Below are 8,174 nucleotides of genomic sequence, written 5' to 3'. Positions count from 1 at the left end.
CATCCTGTTCCTAGGCCTCATCCTAAGAAACAAAAGTTACTCTCCTTGAATACCTACTAGGAATAAGGAACTGGGATGTTGCTTTTTGCTTATGATTTTATCTCAACCACTTTGCATATATCCATTGTACAGATGAGAAAACTGAGGCTCAAAAACATTAGTCATTTGTCCCAAGCATAAAATGTTCATGCAGTACAGAGCAAGGATGTGAAGCTATGTCTTTGATTCCTCAATCTATTCTCGTTTTACAATACTGTCCTTTCTCTCCAGAAATTATGTTAGAATCTTTGATAAGAATGAATGGTCAAGAATTCTCGAGATAGTCTTGAATTGTAAATGGGTCATTTGCTCTGTGACAAGCCTGATGTAGCAGTCACTCTCCACCACACTCTTAACATCCCTCCTCTCAGAGACAGACATAAACAGGGAAGTTTATGTTAGAAGTCTTGTTGACTTCTAGTTTAGGAAGGGAATCAGATAATTTCCTCACCTATACTGTGGACTAGTAAAATCTCTAAGGTCCTGTCTCCTGGATCACAAGTCTCTCTAGAACAGAAACTATGCCTAATTCATCACTCTGTATATAGCATGCTCTATCTAGAGCACATAAAGAATGTTGGGTGCCTAACAGATGCTCAAGCATTTTTATTAAAAAGCTGAAGGGAAAATTTACACCCATAACTCAAGGATGCTATGTTTCATCATTTTCACAGTCGATAATAATAAAAACAATAACTGGAAAACATATTCCAAATTTAAGTGGCATCTAATTTAATACGAACATTATGGGACACTTCTGATAAAATTTCTCATTAATTCTTCTTCCAGCCTGTCACTGAGCAAACAAGGAAATAATGAGAAAAATGAGGTTCTACTGAATTGTCCAAAATTGTGAACTTCTGTATCATACATTCAAATCCATGACCTGATTTCCTTCAACTTTTTGTTTAACAAACAAGGCTTCATTACTCTGCCTCTGAGTAGCACTGACAGAAAGAAATAGAAGCATCAGTACAAATTGACCTATCACACTATTTTCAGTACGGGTAAATCTTGATAACAGCAGGATGAACTCACACATTTGTCTTGAAAGATAATTTAAACACACAAGTATGTGCTTGCAATAAATACTTTCTTTTTCATCGAAGTATATTTGCTGTAGAATACTGTATGTTACTGGTGTACAATATCTTGATTCACAATTTTAAAGATTATATTCCACTTATAGTTATTATAAAGTATTGACTATATTCCCTGTGTGGTATAACATATCCCTGTAGCTTATTTTATACCTAATAATTTGTGCCTCTTAATCCCCTGTCCCTTCACTGTCCCTCCCTCCCCGCTTCCCTCTCCCCACTGGTAACTACTAGCTTCTTCTCTATGAGACTGCTCTTTTTTTATAGTCACTAGTTTGTTACATTTGTTTCAATTCCAAGCTTAAGTGATATCACACAGTATTTGTCTTTCTCTGTCTAACTTATTTCACTTATGCCCTCCAAGTATAATGCCCTTCAAGCCCATCCTTGTTGCTCAAATGGCAAAACTTCATTCTTTTTATGGCTGAGTAGTATTCCAGTGTGTGTGTGTGTGTGTGTGTGCGTGTGTGTGCGTGTGTGCACACGCATTACCTCTTCTTTATCCATTCGTCTGTTGATGGACACTTTGGTTGCTTCCATATCTTGACAACTGTAAACAATGCTGTCATGAACACTGGGGTTCTTGAATCTTTTTTCATTACTGTGTTTGTTTTTTCAGGTATATACTTAGGGATGAAATTGCTGTGTCATTTGGTAGTTCTATTTTTAGTTTTTTAAGAAACCTCCACACTACTTTCCACAGTGCCAGCATCAGTTTACACTCCCACCAACAGTGTACAAGGGTTCCTTTTTCTCCACATCCTTGCCAGTATCTGTGGTTTGTTCTTTTTGATGATAGCCATTCTGACAGGTATGAGGTGGTATCGCACTGTATTAGTTTTGATTTGCATTTCCCTGATGATTAGTGATATTGAGCATCATTTCATGTGCCTGCTGGCCATCTGCATGCTCTCTTCAGAAAAAAATGTTAGTTTTTCTGCCCATTTTTAATTGGGCTGTTTTGATTTTGAGATAATATGAGCTGTTTACATATGTTGGATATTAATCCCTTATGGGTTATATTATGTGCAAAGCAATAAGTATGTTCTTAATCTGAAATGTCCCTTACACGTAAAAAAGAAAATTGTGATGAGTCACCAATTAAAAGACAACTAGTGCTCTACTGATTAAACTATTTTATAGCACTTTTTAAAATTACCAACTAATCTGTGATTTAAACACATCATGCAGAAGGTGGACAAAAACTCCTGTTAGGGATTTTGTAACTGTCAGAATTTGCTCAATTTGCATACTTTTATGTCATTATGTCCAGAAAGTAATGGCTACACGAGATAATGACACCACATAAGTCAGAATTTTTAAGTACGTTCCTAATAGTACATGGGCTTCCGTGGTGGTGCAGACGATAAAGAATCTGCCTGCAATGCGGGAGACCTGGGTTCAATCCCTGGGTTGGGACGATCCCCTGGAGAAGGGAATGGCAACCCACTCGAGTATTCTTGCCTAGAGAATTCCATGGACAGAGGAGCCTGGAGAGCTACAGTCCATGGGATCACAAAGATTCGGACACGACTGAGTGACTACACTTTCACTTTCACTAATAGTACATGCAGAATCATTTCTATATTGATGTTTTAATGGTATAGACTTATATTTTTAAATTCCTTTTGTTTTAAGTAAAGAAATACTGTGGTCAAGGTACGTCCTTTAATTCTCACTAAATATAAAGATCCCTGAAGCCTCTATAGTTTTAAACATAGTTCATTTAATGAAGCTTGTGTGGTGATGTCAACATTCAGACTGCTCAGCTTCAAGAACACACTTTCTGGCCCTTATCTTTGCTGGGATGAAAAGACAACATAATTATCTGCCTCGAGAACATTTGTTTGCCTCATACACAGCTTCTCTCTCCTCCAACATGTTCAAGGCAGGCTGCCTAGCTCTGACTGCTGAGGTAAGTTCACTGAGAGGGCAGCAAGTTGTGAGCTTATGAAGGCCGGGCCAGGCTGTCTATTAGAATGGCAAGTGTGGAGAGACCCAAGCAAAGCCCTAGCCACCAGCTTCACAGAAACTGCTCCTAAAGCCTTCACTGCAGGCAGAGGTGTGAGCTGAGCTGCCAGCTGGAACCAGGGAGGTGGTTAGAAGTAGTAGTTACAGGCAGCTTCGAATTCCAGTCCAGGGAAATTCTAATAAAACTAAATGTTAATAAAAAAGACTGATGTGATTGTGCTTGCATGTGACTTTCAGCATACTCAAAGGAATAGCCAGCTTTGGCACACAAATCAAGAGGGCGTAATAGGGTGCCATTTTATCATCTAGGTTATAGTACATATATACAAATACACACACACACACACCCCACCTGTATGTTTCAAATATATCATATCTTTTTTATAACCTATTTTCTTTACATAAACAATGTGTTGTTAGCATGTCGGCATTTCTACAGCAACATTCTTTTTGACTGTGCTGGGTCTTTGTTGCTGCACAGGAGCTGTTTTCTAGTTGCAGTGTGCGGGATTCTCACTGCGGTGGCTTCTCTCGTTGCAGACCACCAGCTCCAGGTGCATGGGCTTCAGTAGTGGCAGCACCTGTGCTCAGCAGCTGTGGCTTGCTGGCTCTAGAGGCAGGCTCAGTAGCTGTGGCACATGGGCTTAGCTGCACTGTGGCATGTGGAATCTTCTCAGAGCAGGAATCAAATTAGTGTCCCCTGCACTGCAAGGCAGATTCTTAACCACCAGCCCACCAGAGAAGCCCTGCAACAACATTTTTATGTTCTTAATCTGAAATGTCCCTTACACGTAAAAAAGAAAATTGTGATGAGTCACCAATTATGGTGAATGCATGGTATTCTTCTATATGGATATATTTCTTTATTTAACCAATCTGAATATTTGAATATTCTTCTATATGGATATATTTCTTTATTTAACCAATCTGAATATTTGAAAATTTGGACATTTCTAGTTTGAAGTTCGGAGAAGGCCATGGCACACCACTCCAGTACTCTTGCCTGGAAAATCCCATGGATGGAGGAGCCTGGTGGGCTGCAGCCCATGGGGTCTCGAAGAGTCGGACACGACTGAGTGACTTCACTTTCACTTTTCACTTTCATGCATTGGAGAAGGACCCACTCCAGTGTTCTTGCCTGGAGAATACCAGGGATGGGGGAGCCTGGTGGTCTGCCATCTATGGGGTTGCACAGAGTCAGACACAACTGAAGTGACTTAGCAGCAGCAGCGGCAGCAGTTTGAAGTTATTTTCAAATGCTGTAAGAAATAGAAATGGAAAAATATGTTTGCACACATTTCCAGTGATTTCCTTAGGTAATCAAAAAAATTTGTAGAAGTGGAATTATTAGTGACAAGGCTTTTTGTGGTTAAATAGCTAACACACTGCTGTGATGCTATAAAAGAAAGTTCACACCCATCAGCAGAAAGTGATAGCACAGGATTAGGGAAAACTGCCCATTTGACATATAGGAATCTAGAATATCTTGGAATGAATAGAATTTTATTTGGATCTTAGTGAGATGGAACAAGATTTCATAAATTCATTGAATTCTTTGTGTCTTGTGTTTTGTTAATTCCTTAATTATGACTGTTACTTATATTCCATAGGGTTTGAGGCTTTTATTGATCAAGATTCTGTATAAGATTTTTGAAAATAACCTTTTGGCAAAGACTTTACAATAGTAGTTTACCACTTTGTCTCAATTTTTAGTGATGTTTTAGCATATATGAATTTTTAGTGATCAAATATGTTTCTAATTCCTGTGTGATATAGGATATATCTTCTAGAAATTCCACTGCCATTAAGAAATCACATAATTAACATATTAAGCCTGGGTTTTCCATGGAATTCTTTGGTCAAGAGAGAATTTTCTTTCTCTCTTTTGGTATGATGTGAAATAGTACTCTGTCCCCAAATCTCATCACTTTCAGAATTCAGAAACATGAAATTTATCTAGATTGATTTATAAAGCAAATTAGGGTTCTGCTTTGCATTATATGTATATCTTCGTTCCTAGGAGAGAAATGAAAGACAGAGATCAGGTAAGATATTTTTAAATGCTTCCTGTCCCTTTATCAACAAATGGTTTTCTTGCTCCATGTACCCTATCTATCATTAATTTACTTTTGAGTCTAGATTTAGGAAAAAGGAGATTTAGGACTTAGAGAGGATGAAACTAGATCAGAGAAACTAAGAGAAAAAAGAACATATGAAGAAAAGAAAAAAACAAACAAACATATACTTTTGATCTCAGTTGAACTCTGTAAAGACGAGGCAGACAGAAGGAGAAAGAGACTATGAGAAGTCATGTCTCGCTGGCTCTGCTCCCCATGCTATAGCGGCAGATGGGCAAGACAGAGGCATTTCTACAGCTCCTGCTTCCCTCAACCTGAATGCGCATGCCAGAGACTCAGTTGTGTACCCAAATCTGTTAGAGGCTATGAAGGTACTAAAAGGCTAGGCAGGCCAGAAAAGGCCTACTGTCAGGCAAAGGCCCCTCAAGATAAGAGAAAATCGAAACCAGAGGAAAATAACAGTGAATGTTCACGCCGTGTGTAGTTTCATCGTATCTCCTCAAAAAGTCAGATGGAACCAGTCATACCACAGAAGTCACCAAGGAGAGTTCAGTTCTGCTTGGTCATTCCATGGCAGCCACACAAAATGAGCCAGATAACACTGAGTAGGTCCAAGGAATCCACCTCTTCCGTTTTTACCAAGTCATATCATCTAACTCACCTCCTTCCCCCAAACTACTACTAGGAATGATCTTTGAAAAGGCAAGCATGAGCATAATCATTTGCCTGAGTCATCCAAGCAGAGACTCATTTTCTTTGAAAGGCAGTTTAAATTATTGGAAAGAACACAGATTATAAATTTGGACTAAATACAGTTATTTTCTTTTTTTACCCACACCACTGTAGGATGGAAGGGAACTCATGCAGAAAACAAGGACAGTTATAAAGGAATAAATTCTAAACTGCTTTGCACACCCCAGTTAATGAGATTGAATTTGTTATACTACTACAACACAGACATGTGTACATACACACATTTTCCTTCCTTTTTATTTTTCCAGTTGTTTTATAATGATAACATACTGCATTTTCTTATAAGAGAAGAAACATTCTTTTTTGAAAACTGACCCTGTCTTCTTGATAGTTCCTCAGCAGCTATGTATCTCAATAGACTTCAAAAGCAGCTGGAGCATTTTACTTAAGCATATTTTCCACATGTTTACTTCACAGCCTACTTGGTAAATCTGAGTTTAACCAACACAAATATTCAAATCATGGGCTACCACTGTCTATAATGCATATTTAAGATCTCCAAATTTTTCATCTGAAAATTAAATTTCAGAGATGAATTGGATGAGAAAGGCATAGATGTTTTACCTTACACCAAATGTGATCTAACTCTATTTTTAAAAGAACATATTAGCAAAGCTACTGCTGTTGAAAGGGACAATTAAAACCTAATAAATTATTTCTAGGGACTTGAAAAGATACACCCACCTTTTCCAGACCCTTTATGAGTCATTCCTAAACAGATTTATTTCATCTTGAATTAGACTCAGAGTTGTCCTTAGATAAAAGTAACAATAAAGGTAATAGTGAAGTTGAAGACCTCATATTTATTAAGCACTTACTGTGTGCCAGGCACTTGAAGTGTCTTATAGGACTTAATCTCTCCAACAATCCTTTGAGGAAGTGCTGCACTTATTCAGATGTTAACAATTTAGCAAACTGGGACTCAAGAACATGAATTAGCTCACTCGGGTCTGCAGTTAGGGAGCAGCATGCCTGACATTCAAGTCTGTGTCCTCCAAAACCAGAGCCTGTACTTGCCCTTCTGCTTTTATCCTCAGAATATATTTGCATCTATATATCAGTGGGGCTTCCCTGGTGGCTCAGAGGTTAAAGCGTCTGCCTCCAATGCAGGAGACCTAGGTTCGATCCCTGGATCGGGAAGATCCCCTGGAGAAGGAAATGGTAACCCACTCCAGTATTCTTGCCTGGAGAATCCCAGGCACAGGGGAGCCTGGTGGGCTGCCGTCTATGGGGTCGCAGAGTCGGACACGACTGAAGCGACTTAGCAGCAGCAGCAGTACCACATCATGCTAAACAAATGATCTGTTACATACTTTGAAAATCAAGGGATTTTGTGAGTATTAAATAGATTTCCATTTCTCCCTCTAACAGAAGAAGGTAACACTACCTAATTCACAGAGTTGTTTTGAAGGTTTTATTAGATAATGCAATCATCTCCCCCATCTGCGGTCTTGTTTTTCTGTTTCATTTAACCATGGTTAGTTGTGGTCCACAAATATTAAATGGCAAATTCCATAAATAATTCATAAGTTTTCAATTTCACATTATTCTGAGTGACAGGATGAAATCTCAGGCTGTCTGCTCCATTCCATAAGGGGACGTGAATCACCCCTTTGTCCTGCACATCCCTTTGTTACTCACTTAGTAGCCACTTTGGTTCTCAGAGCAACTGTCTCAGCACTTGTGTTCAGCTAATACTTCTTTTACTTAATAATGGCCCCAAAGCTCAAGAGTAGTGATGCTGGCAACTCAGATATGCCAAAGAGGAGCCAAGATCTTCCTTAAGTGAAAAGGTAAAAGTTCTCAACTTAATAAGAAAAAAAAAATCGTATGCTGAGGTTGCTAAAACCCATGCTAAGAACAATTCTTCTAACTCTGTAAAGGTAAAGAAATTCACACTAGTTTTGCTGTCACATCTCAGGCTGTGAAAGTTCAGCCACCGTGTAGGCTGTGTTTAGTTAAGATAAAAAGGCATTAAAATTGTATTATGAGGTATTTTGAGAGAAAGACCATATTCACATAACTTTTATTACAGTATATTGTTATAATTTTTCTATTTTGCTATTGATTATTGTTGGCAGTCTCTTACTGTGGCTAATTTATCTTTTTAAAGATTTATTTACTTTTTGGTTGTGCTGGGTCTCCCGTCGCTGTGTGCAGGCTTTCTCTAGTCGCAGTGCTAGGGCTTATTGTGGTGGCTTCTCTGGTTGTGGAGCACAGGCTGTAAACACAT

At 38.6% G+C, this 8,174-nt stretch overlaps 1 non-coding gene across 1 annotated transcript; it reads left to right on the top strand.

The window, feature by feature from the left end:
• Positions 1 to 7,009: 7,009 nt before the first annotated feature.
• On the top strand, positions 7,010 to 7,081 carry TRNAW-CCA (transfer RNA tryptophan (anticodon CCA)). Its single transcript has one exon. It is a non-coding gene; the product is annotated as a tRNA-Trp (tRNA).
• Positions 7,082 to 8,174: the final 1,093 nt, after the last annotated feature.

Source organism: Bubalus kerabau, chromosome 1 (assembly GCF_029407905.1).
Source record: "Bubalus kerabau isolate K-KA32 ecotype Philippines breed swamp buffalo chromosome 1, PCC_UOA_SB_1v2, whole genome shotgun sequence".
In the NCBI taxonomy this organism is placed as follows: domain Eukaryota; kingdom Metazoa; phylum Chordata; class Mammalia; order Artiodactyla; family Bovidae; genus Bubalus; species Bubalus kerabau.
Note: the sequence above shows the minus strand (reverse complement) of the source record. Positions and strands in the feature narration are given on the sequence as shown.